This window comes from Lampetra planeri, chromosome 1, assembly GCF_965212315.1.
Source record: "Lampetra planeri chromosome 1, kcLamPlan1.2.h2, whole genome shotgun sequence".
In the NCBI taxonomy this organism is placed as follows: Eukaryota; Metazoa; Chordata; class Hyperoartia; order Petromyzontiformes; family Petromyzontidae; genus Lampetra; species Lampetra planeri.
Window position 1 is genome coordinate 7810490 of NC_136107.1, and position 20877 is coordinate 7831366.

General features: G+C 49.0%; 1 protein-coding gene across 8 annotated transcripts in view; it reads left to right on the top strand.

Moving 5' to 3' along the window:
* Positions 1-2489: 2489 nt before the first annotated feature.
* LOC144736511 (supervillin-like) overlaps positions 2490-20877 on the top strand; it is a 144101-nt gene continuing 125713 nt past the window's right edge. For 5 of the 8 annotated variants that reach the window (XM_078619094.1, XM_078619388.1, XM_078619467.1 and 2 more), the window contains exon 1: positions 2490-2744. The gene's annotated coding sequence lies outside the window, so the exon portion shown is untranslated. The remainder of the gene's footprint in view (positions 2745-20877) is intronic. The other 3 variants (XM_078619326.1, XM_078619542.1, XM_078619626.1) reach the window with 1 other exon arrangement.

A 20877-nucleotide genomic window follows, 5' to 3' on the forward strand; every position in this document is an offset into this window, starting at 1 on the left:
ATGACTCTTGGACACCGTTGGTGAGGCACACGTATTTATTCCGTACAAGTAGTCACAACTGTGGACATACAATACTAGAGGGGGTATCGGCCCCCTCACCCGGCTAGCTGGGAATACACTGCTAGCTATCTCTGACCTACCTCCTAGTCCTCCACTAACGGGCTAGGGGAGGCTGTCTGGCCCGACACTGGTAAGTCGGGCTACGGTACCCGGAGTCCCAGAGCACTAGCTCTGGTTCTCGGGACCACGCCGCTGGCTCGGTCCTGCGCGGCCCTGACAAGGGCGGCGTCCCAGGGGAGTCCAGGGCTCTAGCTAGACGATCTTCGGTCTTCACTGGTTTAGCTTTAACATTCTGCCCCGAGCCCTCTGACACATCCCCCTTTATACTCCACCCCCGCTGAGGGGTGGGGCCCCGGGCTGCCTGGTGCGGACGTCGTTGAGAGCACCCCCCCCCGTGCACTCACGTAGCCCCGCCCACTGTGTTTGTTTCCCATAAGCTGCCATGCATAACGGCTCTCTCTCTAACACCCCTACATATTCAGCAAATATGGCCGACTGTGAGGGCGGGCACAAGCCGGCGTGAGTAGGTTAAACGTTGAGTTTTATAAGGGCACCACGGGGTGACCAGCCCCTCCCCACCCAGCCCCACCCCTCCCACCCTCCACCCAGCCCCACCCTCCCCACCCAGCCCCTCCCTCCCCTCCCCACTCAGCCCCTCCCCACCCTCCCCACCCAGCCCCTCCGCACCCTCCCCACCCAGCCCCTCCCCACCCTCCCCACCCAGCCCTTCCCCACCCTCCCCTCCCCACCCAACCCCATCCTCCCCACCAGCCCCTCCCCACGCTCCCACCCCCCACCCAGCCACACCCTCCCCATCTGGCCGCTCCCCACCCCTCCCACCCCCCACCCAGCCCCACACCTCCCACCCCCCACCTCTCCCCAACCACCCCCACCCCTCCCACCCCCCACCCAGCCCCACCGCTCTCCACCCAGCCCCACCTCTCCCATTTTTGGATGCACGACGGACGGACGGACACAATAATCCCCTGTGGGCTGGTGTAACCAGGCGCTTCCTACCAGTATTAAACCTTGGTTTAGCTGTAAGTCACGCGGCATTGGTGTAGACTACTACGAAGCATACATCACAACAACTGTAGGAAGGGCTTGCTTTTGAGTCGCTACAGTAATGGTTTGGCAAGTTACGAGATGACTCAGCCCTCTAAACTTTGGAATAACGCGTGTGATGTAGCAGTCGCTTCTTCTAAATCACCCTTGTTAATCATTGCAAAAGTAGACTACTGCCCGAGCACAGGATACAAACCTGGCTCACTGGCGAAAAAAGACAAACCTTGACTTTGAATGAGAATCCGCTCAGAATTTGTTAACCGCTTTTGAACAAATTTAACACAAAATTGCGTTGCGTCCTTTTGAGCTCCGACCTGCCAACTCCCCCCCCCCACTCCATCAGTCCCCCCCCACTCCATCCCACCCTCCGACCCCCCCCACTCCATCAGCCCCCCCCACTCCATCCCACACGCCGATCCCCCCCCCCACTCCATCAGCCCCCCCCCCACTCCATTCCACCCTCCGATCCCCCCCCCCACTCCATCACCCCCCCCACTCCATCCCACCCTCCGATCCCCCCCCCACTCCATCAGCCCCCCCCCCCACTCCATCCCACCTGCCGATCCCCCCCCACTCCATCAGCCCCCCCCCACTCCATCCCACCCTCCGATCCCCCCCTCCACTCCATCCCACCCACTCCACCCCCCCACTCTATCCGACCTCCTAACTCCCCCACTCCATCCCCCCACTCCATCCGACCTGCCAACTCCCCCCCCCCACTTCATCAGCCCCCCCCCCACTCTATCAAGTATCAGCCCCCCCACTCCATCAGTCCCCCCCCCACTCCATCCCACCCTCTGATCCCCCCCCCCCACTCCATCACCCCCCCCACTCCATCCCACCCTCCGATCCCCCCCCCACTCCATCAGCCCCCCCCCCACTCCATCCCACCCGCCGATCCCCCCCACTCCATCACCCCCCCCACTCCATCCCACCCTCCGATCCCCCCCCCACTCCATCAGCCCCCCCCCCACTCCATCCCACCCGCCGATCCCCCCCACTCCATCAGCCCCCCCCCACTCCATCCCACCCTCCGATCCCCCCCCCCACTCCATCACCCCCCCCACTCCATCCCACCCACTCCATCACCCCCCCCCCCCACTCTATCCGACCTCCTAACTCCCCCACTCCATCCCCCCACTCCATCCGACCTGCCAACTCCCCCCCCACTCCATCAGCCCCCCCCCCCCACTCTATCAAGTATCAGCCCCCCCACTCCATCAGTCCCCCCCCCACTCCATCCCACCCTCTGATCCCCCCCCCACTCCATCAGCCCCCCCACTCTGTCCCCGGCGCGCCCCTCCCCGGCTGCTATCTCGAGCCGCAGCTGCTGCTGCTGCCCGTGCTGACGTCAGCGCGGGCAGCAGCAGCAGCCGTGAGCGGAAGAGGCGCGCGTGGTGCGAGAGACACTCCGCGTGGTGCTGCCAGCCAACGCGTGCCCTCGACTCTGCGTGCCACCACCCACCAGCTCGGTCTCTTCGTGCCGCCACCCACCACCACCACCCAACTCTGTGTGTCGTCTCTCCGTGGCTCTGTGTGTGCCCCAGCCACAGCCCACCGTCCACACGTCTCCGCCGCTGTCTCAGTGTACGGGAGCTTCAGTGCGACCACGTGCTCAGGTGAGTGCGCCGGGCATTAAGTAAGTTTACTTGCAAAGTGTAAACCAAAAATTAATTTTGCCACTTTACAGCACATCAATCATATGTACTTACTACCCTTTCACATCACTCGGTACGCCTACAGCACTCCCATCCTGAGCGTGCTCGCATTGAAGCGCATCACCAGCACAAAGTGTGCGAACATCACGCCAAGTACGTTAACAGCAGTCGCAATGTGGCACATTAGGAATGGATCACTCTTTTAAGTATATCCTTGTGCAGCAAGGGAGTAAAGTGTGGTTCTGTGAAGGTCCTGATGTGCTGTGCAGTGCATGAATGCATGTGTGTACAGCAGCATGTGATGACTGAGTCAGGCAACAGCAACTTGACAGTGCAGCGCACGTGCAGGCACAGCACGCGACATCACTAAATGACTACAGCAACATGCACCCATAGAGAGTGCACCATTGCCAGCACTCTCACACAGCGTTGGTGTACGGTGTTTTTTCTGCAAGATTTTGCTGTCTTTTCTTGGATTTTCTGTTTGGACTTAGTCACATATTCACTTTAAGATGTTTTCTTGTTCATGTTTTTGTTTTTTGTTTGTTGCGGTTGCACCGGATTCAAGAGCTATACCTAATAAATGAACTTAAAACTTGAACTCTCACACAGAGAAGCTGATCACCACCACCACTCACTATGCTAACATCACACGCGCTCACAGTGTTAACAGCGCGCGTAAGGCATCGCCCTGCTGAACGCCCTCTCCTGAGTTGGTGTTCGCAGTGGATTCACGGACTCTGACGATGCGAACGCGCGTCGAGACAACGTGTGCCGATACTGTGTGCGTGCGTGCGACGCCGACCCCATGCACTCACACACAGTGTCAAGCGGACAGGCGCACGATCTGGGCTCATGAGCACTGCGTGTCACTGCTGGGTGGCTATGGGTGCCGTGTGTGTGTGTCTGGGTGTTCGGCGTCTACCTGGGCCTTCATAGGTGCCCGCTAACAGCACTTGCCCCTACAGTCTGTTAAGGCTATATGGGGGATCTTTATCTTTAGGCGTCTACCCAGTAGGAATGGAACGTTGCGCCGACGTTGGCATGTGGTTGGAACCGTTGGACCAACGTTCCATGTTTACTGGTCGGGTGTTTGGTATCTATAGGTGCTGGGTGTCTATGGGTGTGCTGGTTCTATGGGTGATTGATGTATGGGTGCTGGGTGTCTGTGTTGTGGGTGTCTGTGGGTGCTGAGTGTGTGTGTTTCTCGGTGTCTGTGGGAGGAGCGGTGGTGTAGCGGTTAGCGCGCTCCGCTACAAACCCGGCGACCCGAGTTAGATTCCCGCTCACGGCCAACACCCAGTGACGATTATCTGAACCGGTCCTGGCCCTCGCCTGCGTAAAAAAAAAATCGACACTAGGGAGACAAAGGCGGCTGGGCATGGTGCTGGCCACCCTCCCCCTCGTGTGCCGTTCTGGCCTTCATAGGTGCTCGCTAACAGCACTTGCCCCAACAGTCTGTGAAGGCTATGCGGGGGATCTTTGTCTATGGGTGCTTGGGTGCCTGTGTTGTTGTGATGGTTGTCTATTGGTGCTGGGTGTTTGTGGTGTTTGTGTTGTATGTGTTTATGGGTGCTGTTTGTCGATGGGTGTCTGTTGTGGATATCTATTGGTGTTGGGTGTCTATGGTCACAGGCCCTGCTCCCTTGCGTCTCTCTGCCGTGGGGCTTCAGTGCTGTGGCTTAATGTGGGCGTGAGTTGACTATGGGTGCTCAATCAATAACACGGGACGCACATTAGTGTTTTTGGGTACAAAGGCTGCACGAAGCACATATCAAGTGTGGGCATATACAGTACCCATGCACATACGCAATGCTCAAGTTACACTTCCCAAAGGGTGTTATGTGTGCTCGAGTTTATTTGTGTTCTGCCATTAGCCCTTATCTGTCCACTGCTTGGTGAAAGCCTTTTAACACCGCCTCCATTCCTCAGGGTCTTGCGATGCCAAATCCACTCCACATGAACTGACCTCAGTGCTCTGCACTGGTCATCCTCTCACGTGTTTTGTTAACTCTCTTGGCTGAAATGCCATCACCAGGCTCAGCCACCAGTCAGCATCCCTTTAGGTGGCATTACCGAACCAAGCTGCCTTTATTTTAGCGGTCAATATGATGTCTCCTCTGCTTTGTTTACATTTTGAACGAAGCATTTTGAACCTGGGTCCGAGAGGGGTTTCCCGGATATTTTGAAGAGCTCTAAAACTTAAATATATTTTTATTAACTCAATTTGTTTAGTGCTTTTTTGTTGTAAGGGTGATACTAAAGTTGATCGAAAGCAGGAAAGCCCTCTACCGGTTGGCACAAGTACAGCAATGCGTGGCTATACACAGGTACACATGACACTCACAAGTATGTAGGATAAACACTCGCATATACGGAACAAGAGTGTAAAGGGTACACGCTGTTATATAACACTGGTATGTAACTGCTGGGCCTGAAACTATTTCACATGTCAGTACACAGCAAGCATCTACATAAACTTGAGAGCTTGAAATGTCGAGGTTGAGAATAATGTTGTTGGCTGGATGGAGAGAGACAAATAGGTTCTAAGAATGGCAAAGATGGAGCAGGGGTTTTGGTTAATAAGAAAAGACAATGTTAACATTTTGGCCATGTTGGTCGGCATGTACGTCTGCAGAAATATCTCAGAGTGACGATAGAAATAAGGTAATGAAGAGGGCGCTAAAGACAGAAATGGATTGATAACCTAAATAAAGTCAGTAGCGTCACGGCAGAATAATTCTTCGGAAAGCAAATGAGAGGAGCATTTCATTGAATGCTGCCCCACCTCTCTTGTGAAGAGGCAGCAGGGTTGAGCATGTGAGTTTCAAGTTGATTTTGTTTAACCAGGTGGGAACTCATAACAAAATAACAAAAGGGGTTCCACAGGGTTCCATCCTCAGCCCCATCTTGTTGTCTCTTTATGTCAATGACTTGGGCACTGACCTAGATCATTGCAGGGTAAATCTGTTTGCAGATGACACGATACTGATTACTGCTGGCCACTGTCCGGATGACGTGATTGCTAAGCTCCAGGGTGATTTCAACAAATTACATCAGCTAGTTGCTCGTAAACTAGTCCTGAATATCTCCAAAACCAAGGTGCTATGCTTCTCATCAGGACTAAAGCAGGAAGTTATTTTTCCCCAATTATATTCCTTACATAATAATCAAATAGAGCAAGTCAAGATCCAGAAGTATCTTGGGGTCATCTTTGAATTTTCAAGATCACATTTATTTTATTGGTAAAAAGACAAAATAAAAAATTGGTTTTCTGTATCGACACAAGCACTGCTTCCCCCCTATGTTCCGCTTGGAATTGATAAAAGCTACCATACTGCCTCTACTTCATTACTGTGACATCGTATATAAAGCAGCCCCAGTACTATACTGAAGAAGCTTGACTCAATGTATCACTCGGCCTTAAGATTTACATTAACCTGCCCATATAGGACCCACCACTGCGATCTCGACATTGGGTCAAACTTAACTTCTCTTAATGATCGACGGCTTGTGCATCAGATCTTATTTATTCACGATGTACTTACAATAAAATCAGCAGACTACCTGCTGGATCTCCTCACTGTTTCGAAGAACAAATGTGACCTAAGGTCTTTGCTCATTTACCAGCTTCACATTCCTTATTGCCGTACAAATTCTGGAGGAAGGGCCTTTTCTATTGATGCCCCCAGGGTCTGGAATGCTATCGCCAATAAACTGCAACTTGGATCACTACCTGTGAGATCTTCACTCAAAACTGCTCTAGAGGAGTTGTACACTCCCAGCTGCCACTGCTAATCAGAATTGCCTGAAATCAAATGTATCGTTCCGGATGACCGCTGCAAAGTATGATCTTGATGTTTGATTATAGTGTGCTGATCTTTAAAGGTGTATTGAAAATTGTTGATACTGCTACTGATACTCCTGCTGTAATGGAGTGACTCATGCAGCCAGCTATGACTGCAAAGTTTGGTCGTATATGTTATGTATATCGTTTATTGTTAAATTTGAATCAGAGTTCCTATGATCACTGTTACATTGCTTTTATAACTTTGTTTTGGTGATTTTGAAAAGTTTTGGTTTAGCCATGTTTGTTTGTTGTAGTACAGAGTTAGCCTGATAACTTTTTAATTGTCTTATGGTTGCTATTGTTTGACTTGCATCCCACTGGGATTTTTGCACACAGCGTTGAAATACGGTGTTTTTTCTGGAAGACTTTGCTGTTTTTTCCTGGCTTTTTCTGCTGCGTGTAGTCACTTTAAGATGTTTATTGTTCATGTTTTTGTTTGTTGCGGTTGCACCCGAGTCAAGAGCTACATGGCTCACAGGGTTATACCTAATAAATGAAACTGAAACTCAAGAGACCAAGTTAGTCTCATTTGCAAAAATAGATTTAATTCAGCACCCCCACACTTGCTAGTTACAAAGCTGTAGCATGCGGTAGTTCTTCACGATGATAGAGAGATGGAACAGTTTCTCTTCACATCAATGTATACAGGTGTAATGTAGTAACTCGGCGGGAGACGACTTCACGGGTAGCACACTCTTTATTTCACCAACTTCGGTTCACAGGCGACTAACACCCACTGTAGTATCTCGGGTGACTAACACCCACTTGGTTACTCGGGTGACTAACACCCACTTGGTTACCCGGGTGACTAACACCCACTTAGCTACTCGGGTGACTAACACCCACTTGGTTACTCGGGTGACTAACACCCACTTAGTTACTCGGGTGACTAACACCCACTTAGCTACTCGGGTGACTAACACCCACTTGGTTACTCGGGTGACTAACACCCACTTAGCTACTGGGGTGACTAACACCCACTGAGCTACTCGGGTGACCAACACCCACTTAGCTACTCTGGCGACTAACGCCCACTGAGCTACTCTGGCGACTAACGCCCACTGAGCTACTCTGGCGACTAACGCCCACTGAGCTACTCTGGACACACCCTGCCGGGGTGTCCGTCTCGACTGTGGGTCCCCCAGTCCCGACCCACGTGGGCGTCGAACCACGGGTCCCACAGTCTCGCCTCCGAGCCACACAGGGCCCCGGTCCCTACAAGGACAGCGGGACTAGGGGTCTCGGGGCACTATGTCTTCAACTCCGTCTTCGATCTTCAACTGGTTAACAACCCCGAGTGCTCTCGCGCGTCCCCCTTTATACCCCACCTGCGGACGTCGCTGAGAGCACCCATCCTATTTGACCAATCACTGGGCGCTGGCTACGATCCTGTTTTCCCACATCTCAGCGTGCCTCACCACCCACGCGGCGCCGCCCCGTCATCCGTCACTCCCGGCGCGCGCGTCCATACCACGCCCACAACGCGTGCCCAACCCCGCACCCCGTGCCGCCCCGTGTTTCATCACTGTCACAGTCGGCGCGCGTCAACACCACCACTACATCACCCCCTACCACATAGCTCGCAGCCGACCCGGCTGCTATAAAAATATACAACACCCCCTCCCCCCAGTGTGCCCCGTAACACAACAACAAGAACAACAACCAACGTAACAACACAACACAACGCGAACACTGCCATCCGCAACCATCAACCAATGCCACTACACAACAACAGAACAATATATACAATCCGGCGAGTGACAATACCAAATGTGTATGCAGAAAAGAAAAATAAAAAACTTTTTTTTTCCATTTTATTATTTTTTTTCTTCTCTTCCGACTCGTGCAGCGTCCCATTCTTTCCGAGCGTCCCTAGAACGGGACATTACCCCGGCAGAGGGGGGAACACCGGGCGAGCTCGGTGTTGAAAAATGTCTTCATGAAAAGTGTTGTGCCCTAGCCCGAGTCCGCCTTGCCGGTCCGTCGTACGGCACCAAACGCGGTTGACCGTCCGGCGGTGCCGGCAGTTCAGGAAGGCACGGGCCAGGCATCGGGGACCCGCGCGTGCCGCGGGATTCCGGTTCCCGACGGTCAGCAGCCGTCAGGCCCGAGACACCGGGTTTAGTTGGGATGACTTGTGGGCCTGGTCGTCGTCCCGACGTGGTCCCGTGGCGCGCTGACGCGGGGCCCGGCACCCGGCTGCGACGTGACCCCGAAGGCCGCAGTTGTAGCAGACGACGAGGGATGTCGTAGGTTTCGGTTGCTCCAGCTTGCGGGATGAACGTGTGGGTGAACGACCTCCCGTTCTCCACTCCCCCGGACGCGATACAGCGAAGGCCTGCTCCCGATCCGCAGCTGGCTGAGGCTCGGCGATCGTGGCGGCCAGTGCCGCGTTCTCCGCCAATTTGCAGACGACCGTCGGCTTGCGCTTGAGGACCTCGTACGCGTGAATACTCGTGGCGATCGCCAGGGAGCAGATATCCATTTCGTCTGCCACATTGATGGGGACTCCCAACTCGTGGGCCAACGCCAGCAGCTGCTCCGTCACCATGGCGTCCTTCCCCTCCTTGTCCATGCGGGGAAAAGCTGCGTCCGCCAAGGCGAGCAGCGCCGTGCGATAGGCGAGCGTTGTTTCCCCAGCCACCTTCCGCCGATCGTAGAATTGGTGGCGGCAGGTCGAGGGCGGGCCGAACACCCTAGCCATGAGGTGTAGCGCGGCCTGGAGCGTTGAGCGAGACGACCTTGGGGCCGATGTGAAGGCTGCAAGCGCGTCGTCGTCGAGCATCGCTGGCAGAGCGCGCAAGGCAGTGGTGTCGGACCACCCCGACATTTCTTGATGTGCGAGGAACCTTCGGTGGAAGGCTCCCCAGTCGCCTCCGTCTGCCTTGAACGCCGACAGCGCGGGCAATCGTTGCTGGAGGACTCGGTCGTCGTCGTCGTCGGAACGATTTCCCCCCGCGCCACTGTGGTTGTACAAAATGTCGGCTCTGTCAGCAGTCGCACCCTGGAAAGCTCCGGCGCGCGCCGATGACGCGGGCCGCGCTGAGTGGAGATCTCCGGCCACGTGGTGTCCCCGCTTCCCGCCAAACAATGGCGGTCCCTCAAAAACGGCGCCAACCTCAAAACTTTTGGCGCGAAGCGCCTTCTGGCGGGAACCCTCCAGCCGCGCCGCCTCCTCCAACCCCGCAGCCGTCCCTCCGCCCGCTGGAACGGAGATCTCCGCCAAAACTGCAGCGGCGGCGAGCAGCAACTCCGCCAGGCGGGAGTGCGCGTCCTGTAGGCTGGTGTCGGAGGCGAGCTGAGCGTCGGCCATCGCCGCAAAGTGCTGTGGCTAACCTACAAAACTTATTTCATTTACCCAGCGAGTATTTGGTAGAATCTTTCATGCAAATCAATTTATAACATTTTTGACATGCGTTTTTCTGGATTTTTTTTGTTGTTCTGTCTCTCACTGTTCAAATAAACCTACCATTAAAATTATAGACTGATCATTTCTTTGTCAGTGGGCAAACGTACAAAATCAGCAGGGGATCAAATACTTTTTTCCCTCACTGTACGAGGCATTGGCAGCATGCTCGCTTAGCAAGGAATGGTAGAGAAACGTCTCGCAAGTTCAGAAAAAAATTCTGCAGCGCTTCGGTACAGGAGCCGGTAAAAAACATAAATTTACGTAATCCCATACATTTCTCATGCAGATACTAAACAATACTGCTTTTTCTTATTTAAATGTGCATACCATAAACCAGTGGATCAAGTGCTTAGCTCCCTCACTGCAGGCGCGAGTAAGTGGGCTTCACAGTTTTGCCTTGTCTTGCTGGGTCGAAGGTGAGTTTGGTTGAGTAGGCGTGCTGTCAGATTAAGCAGGCTTGATGGAAACACCATTGCGAGTGCTTAGTACGCACGTACAGGCACCTTTTTTTTACAAAGTGTAGTACATTTTTTAGTGCAGTCTGTCTGGAAATACCCCTCCCCTACATTGTGTTCAGTCAATCCATATTTATTTTGAGGTTAGGCCACGTAGCAGCTATATGTCAAAATTCTTGTAATATTTTGCCGAAAAAATGTGACATTCAAAAATGCTGATCATAAAACTACGACATGGACTTAACCCAAACACAAATATGCATCATAGTATTGTCTACCAAAGTCTGCGTTGTTGATGCAATGTTGAACGCTGTAGTAAGTCAGAGGCGGACATAATGAATGGTTGCAATCTCGCAAAGCTGCTGCAAGATTTGCAGCCCTCGCATGCAATCTTGAGGGCAATGTAATTTTTTGTATTTCCAGGTGGCTGTGATCTCAGTCAATGAACCCTAGACGCCCCAGCCCACCACCTACAACACTAGCAGACTTATGACATCGTAACCTCCCCAGCACATCGTGTATAATGATAAGTTACTGTAATCAAGAATGCATGACATTTATCATAGTTTCTACCCAGTTATGACACACAGCACATAATGGTGACAGTTTGTGTGACTTCTTTTGGGGTTAGAGCCAATACCAAATATATTTATCAATAGATTTATGAGCTATGCGTTCATATTCATAGCTGTATATTCAGCAATGTTTATTCTTAGTATCCGTTATGATTAAGTGGCAATCTATTACTGTGCAGTTATTGATATCAATGATTACGTAAGAAATTCAGTGGTGGCTATGCTCACCTGTAATATAGCACTCTGGAGGCTTGGGTAGGTGGATAACACAAATGTTGCAAACTCCCTTCCTGTGGGCACTAAGGTGCCATACCCTGGCTTGCCAGGAAAAGGCAGTACAGAAAATGTTGGACCCCACCTGTTGCCCCCTCACACGCATGGGTTTTTCTGGGTGTTACGGTTTCCTCCCACATGCAAACATGAATTGGCTGATGACGCTTAAATATATAGAGGATGGCAGAGCTTGAAGGGGAATTTTGGCACCGGCTCACCACGTGATTGCTTTTCCTGCTATTCTGTGGTTCTTCGCACCTCTAAATCGTTCTCTCTCTCTCTCTTCGTAAGTATAACAATAATAATCTTATGCATCCAGGTAAGCCACACTGAGTCGTATTACTCTCTTTGAAGAGGGTCCTGCATTGTTTTTTTTATAATCTTCAGATGTTTTCCAAGATAATGAATAAGTGTTTATACAAGTGGGAGGAAACTGGAGCACCTGGAGAAAACAACATACGCGAGGGGGCACAATTAGTCCACTTGCTGTACTGCCTTTTCCCAGCGAGCCAGAGTATGGCATCTCGAGACCCATGGGAAAGGGAGTTGCACAACGCCTGTGCGATCCACCAACGCTGGCCGCCTCTACAGTGCTGGATTATCGGCGACATGCATCGCCAACCACCGCTGTTCCGCCAGTAGCTGTCCCCTTGTAAAATACTATTTTGACATTTCAAAAAATAACTGCAAAATTACATCATTATAACTTGTGTTTAAAGAACAGCCTATCGTTGCTCTACTTAATCAAGTGACATTTGCACTGTAAACAGTGGGCAGCTTAGCGTCTTGTTTGTCTCAAAGTTTCAAAACGTCTCTCATGTCCAGACCACCAAGTCGTAAAAGTGCACCCATTGCCCCTGCACTCGCGCACTCAGGTCTGCTGTTTCGGTCTTAACTTCTATTTATGTTGTGAAGAATATTATTTGTTTACATTTACTCTGTTTTGACAGGTGGATAAATACTAAATAACCATGGTACTATGATTGAATAATCAGCTGGCATAGTCTTAGTGGAAGTTTAATGAATATATAGTATCACATGTTTAATGGAATTTGTTAACGGAATTGTTTAATGTACGAATTTGCGACAATGTATTATACAGCAGATGTTGTAGTGAACTATACACTGAGTAAGGATGGTTGGTAAGGCATACTTACTCTTCCTGATAATCTTTGTCCGATGGGAAACCTTGGAAAGGATATTTCACCATTGGAACCTCATTTGCCAGTAAAAAATATGATCATTGTTTTTTTACCCTTCTATCTGGCAACAAAACTGACACCTTTTTTACAAGGAGTCATGTTTACATAGACCACAATACCTGCAGTCATAATGCAAACAAAAAACATAACTCTGATAATGTGCACTGTCCTTGAAGTTGATTGGTCCACACCCGAGACAGCTTTCCTTAGAGCCTGGTCTCACATGGGTTGGACCAGATGACAAAACGCAGACACGGAGACACATAGACAGACACATAAGCAGAGAGAGAGAGATAACACAGAGACACAGAGAGAGAAACACACATAGGTACACAGAGAAACACAATGGACATGCTCTCAAACATCACCAAAGACACATCTCCCATAATACCATGCATGCATGTTATGTGGCTGTATTATTGTTTAAGCCTGTTGGGGCAGCCATGTTTTAAATATTTGAGTCGGTAGCCAGGCTACTTTATTGTCAGTCAAATACCAATGGTTTTATGTGAAAAAAAATGGAAACAGATGTTCGTATATCAAGCATTCACTAAAAGCCAGGGCGTTCTACGCTGCCAGTGGCTCCATCTGTGCAGGGTCACCAGCCAAAATCAATGCCATTACTGTGAAGAATCACAAATTCTGCTGTTTCTGTCACTCATAGTCCTTGGTTATGCCTATGGTGAGTTGGCAAATACAAAGCAGTAATATATGCCCGTTTCCTCTTTATCAACACTTCTGTCTGCTCAATTTTTTTTATTTTCACCTGTAAGTGTGTACATACAACATAAGCCATTGTATTCACATGGACTCAATTACCCACATCTGGCATATTATACAACATATAACACACTGAATAGACATCAGTGTATCCGCAGACAAGACTACAAGCCATACAACATTTTGGCAAAAGGATTCTTTATGGAATCTGGCTGCTACCAAAAGTATTTTCCAAGGGCAAATCAATCATAGGGTCACAAATGTCTGTTTTTTTCAAGGTGAGGATAAATGTTGTATTGTATTTCTTAAATTTCTTAAATACAATACATCATGTACATCTATGTAATGTACTGTAAACATAAATATGATGTCAAAATGATGTCAAAATGTCACATGCCTAGAAGCCCCTCGACAGCGGAATACCAATTGCTGTACACATCAGACGGCTCACTCGCAAACGCTCTCATCATCTCCGGCAACTACCAGTCCAGCAGAGGAGCTGTGCATGCTCTTCTGCTTATGTTTAAAATTAACCTGCGCCATCCTATTTGGCTGCTACAAACATCGCACCAGTTTCCACATATGCAACTCGCCATATATTTCGGTAGGCAGCAGCACGTGGTGACCTGATCGCGTCACGCACTGAGACATCCAGATTCGGTCCACGCAGTTTTGCGGTGTTCGGCCCATTTACTCACCTACCTACGCACTCAGCTACTCGCATACTAACTCGCTTATCCACTCATTCATGCTTAAAAAAGAATAACCAATGTAAAGATAGCGCATTACCCGTGAATGGATGACATCATCCATACCCATTGATGTAGATGTAAGGCAGAGCAGGTAAGAGTGCTTATCATGTTAGGATTATGTCATGATGGCTTAAATGCAATGGATGGGCTCATCCATGCCTGGTGTGGTCACTGCACGCCTTATTATGGTCATCGTGACCGTACATTCAAAAGGGCTGCCAGAGCTGTCCAATTTCCAAAAATACAACCCTAGCCAATAACCCGGCCACTACAACTCTCCCTGCTCTCAACCCACGTTGATTCCCATTCGTTTCACTTAAATCTGTTTGTTAATCCTATTCAGCCAAACTCTGGGAAACTTATTCGAGAATACTTTAATTACATAGTACTTATAACATACCACATTCCTTTCTGTCCACCATCTGATGTAATGTTATTTAAACGACCCTTTTCCAACCACGTGGGTGAGATGGCAGAACAGTACGAAGAGGGTTGGAGAGGTTTAAAGGAAATGCCTACAAGACTGGCATTGGTCATTTTGGAAAGGGGAAAGGGAGGACTATCAGATTCATACTCTTTGTTTTTTTCGGTAAAGTCACGTAGGTAAAACATTTTAATAAATTAAATCACGACGTTTCGGAGGCAACACAAGCTTCCGTCTTCAGGTCGAACCGTCACAGCAAAATTACTGTATCAAGATTTAATTTAGTTACATTTTTTACCTACGTGACTTTACCGAAAAAAACAAAGAGTATGAATCCTTGCAGTCACGAAAACTTCAAATCTAGAATTAAGACCATCACATTGTAGGTAGGAGAGAGATGGACTTCAAGCAAGTCCCTAGTTTTAGTATTTAGGCACAATAATAAGTGAGGGGGATGGGTGCGAATTGGAGAGATGAAAAAAAGTCAAAGCAATCTTTGAAATACGTAATCAACCAGGCTATGCGTTAATTGTGTGTTGACCGACCCTCTGTGTTGTATTACATTACATTTCGATATTTTACTAGGTTATTTAATTTTAGTGTGTCCTCCTGATTTTCAGGCTTACTTGCCGTGCAGCACCACGTCTGTTGACCACTCATTGATATGCTAATTTTTCTCTAACCCCCCTCCCTCTCTCTGCCTCCGCCCCCCCCTCTGTCTATTTAAGGCCACCCCACAGAGACGATCACCCCTCTCTGTTACCTGTGTTGCTCCCGCTATGTATCTTGGTGATATTTCTCTGCTAATATGTCTGTCTATAGTTTTCTGGTTAGATTTTATGTCGCTATTTCATTATACCTGATGATGATTGCTTGTGTTGCAATCGAAACGTCGTATTCTATTATTTAATTTAATTTATTATTTTATCTTTAGACGTGACTTAACCGAAAGAACCAAATAATAACGGTTTCAGGAATTTTACGCGTTAGAAAGATGGCAGTAATCCTGAAAGGCAATCTGTCAAGCATTGATGCAGAGACGTGGGCACTAAGGAAGGCAGAAGAAAAAGTGCTTGAAATGACGGATGTTGATATCGATGCTGGGAATATCTCTAAGGGGAAAGGAGGTGCCATGAATAAGTTTGAGCCTTATTGGGGGTTACTTATTCTTGAGAAGGCGAGGAAGGTGAGGCTTAGTTGGCTTGGACAAGTTTTTTTTATCAGAGGCAAAGGAGATGAAATTAGAAGGGGCGTGGAGATGTTGCCAGTGCAGGGCAGAAGGAGAGTAACCGAGGATGTGGAACGAGACACGAGGACAGTGAATTTGACGAGAGAAGATGTTAACTACTGTGCATGGAGAAACAAAAATCCGAGCGGCCGTTCCCATGCAGCAATAGGGACTTTCTGTGTTTACTTTTATGTTAGCGAGCTGGACCCTTAATATGGCAACTAGAAAATAAGCTTCGGGCATTTTAATTCAGGTGCACGTGCAGGCGTGCACGTGTTGGAGGAGCTGTGGATTATCCCACGTCAGTGACACAGCAGTGTTGAACTTGTCCTGGACCTCTTCTTTGTTGCCTGAGCATTTCGTGAGGACCTCATTTGGTGTGTAAACAGCACAGGGCAAAGGAAGCCAGGCGTGGTGCATGGCAGGCCCACACCTCCCTCGGTATGTCCTCACGAACACTGCAGCCCCTGCGGTCTCAAAAGTATCCACACGTCCGATTCACGCGGTTGGCTACGTACGGTGCGAAAGAAGTTCAACACGCATACATGCAAAGGCTTTTGTCATTGTGTGGGCATATGGTGGTAGTTCACATGCGTGTGGTTGTGTGCGAGTCCTTACATAGTACGGCTGCTGCAGATCCCGAGATGCGTGCAGCGATGACCCCACTGGAATTTAGTGGTCACAGTCATGTTGTGGTGTTTGCACGTGTATACATGTTAACTTTTAGTTCCAACATGCTCCCAGTTAAATTATTCACGTATATTTACTTTATACATAAAAAAAACATTAGGAAATGGGTGATTGAAAGAGAATTGCACAACATTGGCCCTAAGTAAAATGTCTCTTATAAATATGTTCTTTGAGCATGCCGCCCTTGACCACGTGGGTAAACTGTGAACGTTGTTGACACGTCGCCTTCGGAAGGTTTTCTTGTGGACATTGGCGCCGCCGAACTGTAGCCTGCCCCTAGTCGATGGCGACATGAATATGTACCTGTACCGTTCTGGGTCTGCAAACCTCACGAGCACACATCTGCCCGACCGATTATAACCAGCGCTGAAAGTCAGCCACCTGAGCCGTTTCTTGTGGAATGTTAGGAATGAATTGGCACGCGTGGATTTATCAAACGACACTGGCACGTGCCACTCAGACAGCGATTCAGCCAATTCAAGTCCCCCGTGGGGGTACTTTCCTTTCTCGGTGAAGGTAAACGAACAGATAAAGGTACAGCCCTGCAAGGGCCTGTTTGCTGGGGTGGAATGGCATCCACTCGAGGGAAATCGAGAGGGTTATCCGATTCGGGTCATCCAATGCTGACCAGATGTTGTTGAAAGAGGTTTTGCATCCCCCCATACGTTACCCCACCACACAACACCTGCCAATCGACTCAGCTGTGGATGCTAATTGTACTGTTTGGTGGGCAGAGGCAATAAAGTTGTTTCAACTTCGTTGCCTGGCAGACTGAATAGGATACCACTCTGGATTGCAAGTCAAATGTGCTTAACATTAAACCGCGTGTACAATGACACACCGACACACAAATACACAGGGTTGTACATTTATGTTCGTTGTTCTACTTTGGGGCCGTCCATAAATGACGTCACGCACCTATGGCTAGGGGGGGGGGTCAGACATTTGTGACGAAGTGTGACGATGGGGGGGGGGGGGGGTTGGGAAATGTGACGTCATATCAAAATGCGCAACTTTAAATAAATATAGACAACACGTTCTACTTAATTAAATAGACTTTTTAATAAATGTTTTCTCCTACAACATCAAAGTGCAGCGCCACATTAAATACGCACCACAATGACAATAGTTTAAAGCGATTTGAAGCATGTTTTATTTTGGGGGGGGGGAGGCAGAGCTTTCTGATGTCATATTTGAGGGGTGTCTGACTTTTTGTGACGCCGTGTGACGAAGGGGGGGGGGGGGTCAAAAATCGTCCAAAATCGCGTGACGTCATTTATGGACGGCCCATTTACTGTATGTGCGGTGAACTGGCAACTGGGTTTTTGTTGTTGCGGTTTTTACAATGTGGTTACCGGTAATGAAAGAATAATGGAGTTTACAACCCTTTATCTGTACCTGCCGCAGTTGCACAAAGGTCTGCGAGCCATCAGACTTCATCGACGTTGCGATGTGACTGGAGGCCACACAGGAAGCCCTGGTGGACACATACGGGGTTTGCAAACCCTCGAGTATTGCACATATAAAAAATATCTGTGCGACAAATATTAATTTAAAGTGCTCTTATTTTCCCACAGCGGTTAGCGTGCTGCGCTACGAAACCCGGCGACCCCAGTTCTAATCTCCCTCACGACCAACACCAGTGAGGATTATTTGGACCGGTCCCTTGCCTCTCCTAGGTCGCCTCGGCCTCAGATTCGTAACTGGTGCGGTGTGTAAACATTGCCACTAAGGAGACAAGCGTGGCTGTGTGTGGTGCTGGCCACCGACCAACCGGCCTTCATAGGTGCTTGCTAACAGCACTTGCCCAATCAGTTTCTTACAGGCTATATGGGGGATCTTTGTCTTTAACCCATTGGTGTATATGTATTGGGTATCCAGCTGTCCAGGCCTTTTGCCAGGATATTTAAAGCAATGACCACGTGACCTAATGTGTGTGCAATTAGCCCATAAAGGGAAATCAGCTGTGTGGGTGATGATGAAGTCACAACCCAAAGCCGTGACTCTTGAGTAACGCATGCACACACTTGCTCACAGCTAATTTTATTTGGCACCAACAGGTCTTCACCATGTGACACAATCAATATATTTCTCACGTAGACTCTAGGTAATGTAATGATTCTGATTGTCTTTCGGTAACTTTTAGAAGGTAATAATACAAGTGACGAATGAAACAAAAACAAACCTCTTGTTGGCATTCCTGATCTTTAACCTCACCTGACAAACCTGTTCCTCCTCAGCCCCCTCACCAGAGATAAGTGGCGGACGATAAGACCTCTGTCTCTCTTTACCCTACCCCCACCCGATAACATCATAGAGCAGGCGGAATGTTAGATATATGGCCTGCAGCTTTCAGGTGACGAGTGCGTGGTCGTGCACATGTAACGACTTGTGTGGTCCAAAGCAGCCAGGGATATTGTGCTGGTGTGCTGGAGGATGGTGGCCCACCAGCTTACACAGGTGATTGAATTGCACGTGAAGTTACTGTCATAGCTGAATACGTGGTCAACAGCGACAATGCCCACGTGCCACGGCGCGTGCTTTGATCTTTGCGCATTCGGTGTCTCAAAGCGGATTTTTTTTTAAGCGAGAACAAAATTTTAGCTAACTCATAAACATTTTATTCCAATTACGCACGGTAACTCGCGAGTACAGTAATTCGAAGAATTTGCCGTGCGATCCCTCTTGACCGCAAAAAAACGGGTAATTGGATGCCATTCCAACTATGGCCTTTGGGAAAATTCGCAGATATCAGCCGACTAATGCAAATTAGGGCCTCGGGTAATATGTGTTCTAACGGACCATAAAGCTCCCACAGTTGGGAGTTGTGGATAATAATGTCGTGGATAGGTTGAGTTTTGGTGTTTCATTCTGGCAATCGTATTGATCCATGATTAATGCCCTTTACCAAGCATCTACTGATCCAGTAAAACTGAGCCAAGGGCCCTCCTGTAACGGAGCATCACAATCGTAGGTATTGAGAGGCAATAGTTATTGTATGTGCTTAGCCGCTGCTGAAGTGCATGTGTGGTAGTTACTGCATGGCTTTCATACTGGTAGAAACCTCCTGGTTACACCAGCCCACAGGGGATTATTGTGTCCGTCCGTCGTGCATCAAAAAATGGGAGGGGTGGGGCTGGGTGGAGAGGGGAGGGGCTGGGTGGGGAGGTGCTGGTCACCCCGTGGTGCCCTTATAAAACTCAACGTTTAACCTACTCACGCCGGCTTGTGCCCGCCCTCACAGTCGGGCATATTTGCGGAATACACCACGCCGCCGTTGACCCTGGCCATTGACCGAGCAACCCAACGTTCCTACCAGCTCCCTCCGCAGGAATGTGATTAAATGGCGCGTCTGAGGAGTGACGCAGATGTCCTACAGGGTTATGTCATCGCCAAATTCTGCGTTAATTCGAGGTAAGCCTGCCTATGGGCTGGTTAGAGTTTGGGTGACTGCAATGAACACATGTGAATTACATAATTCGCTTGGAGAAACGTCTCAATTATTCAGAGTTGCTATTATGTTGGTGTGCAAGAGGATTTGCTGCTGCAGATGAGGAATCACATTTCAAAATAATATGTAAATAAAGGCAGGATCAAAACAAAACTGGTGCATTGAGGATGTAAAGTATTAAGGTTACTAACCTTGCATCGGAGCTGATTTCTGTTGAGAGTGATTCCCAGTCTGGAGACCTATGACACTCATCTATTTATAACAATGTGTGTGTCTCATGCAATCTCTGTTATGTGAAAATTTACATTATTAATAGAAAGCTATTTGTACTTGGTTTAACAGTGCATGGGCACATGATGGTGAACAGTACGATTTTAAGTTGCGACTTGAGATTGGGGACAGTGTATTTTAACGAGCGGTTGACGATCATCTCCATCTGTGTCGTTTTGCGTATGTGCACAGAGCATCGTTTATATATTGTCTCTTCGTCCAGAATCCCGGCAACTGTCACATTTTCTGTATGAAGAATCGATAAATATTATCGATTTATTAATGTATAAATTTGCGGTTACTCATTACAATAGAGTATAGGTTTTGAATACGCAAAGCCTGCTAGTCACAAAATCACATTCACGGCACAGTTTTCCGGTTTAGCAAAGGAACACGTGTGCGGCAGGTGAGTGGACTTGGATTGTAGTCTCCACTGACTGGGTCCGGTGAATGTGGCCTTGCTTTTGTGGCTTCTGGCATTTGTGGATCTTTGCACCACGTGAAGCCAGGCCTGGTCACTAATTGAAAACATTCTCTCATAATGCAAGCTCTGTTTGGGCCACTGGCAAAAGAAGTCCGCTTTTTAGAGAGCATAAAAACTGGCCGGTGCATCCCCAGGTACAGGTTCGGTGACGAGTGCCATCACGCGACCTTAATTACGACTCCACTAACTCTTCCCACCAATATTGCAGTCGTTATAACTGGACCGCATCACCATACACCACCCGCACGCTGCTGGCTTACTTTTTACACTCCCCTGTCTTTCTTCAGATGTGGTGTAATACCTCACTTTAC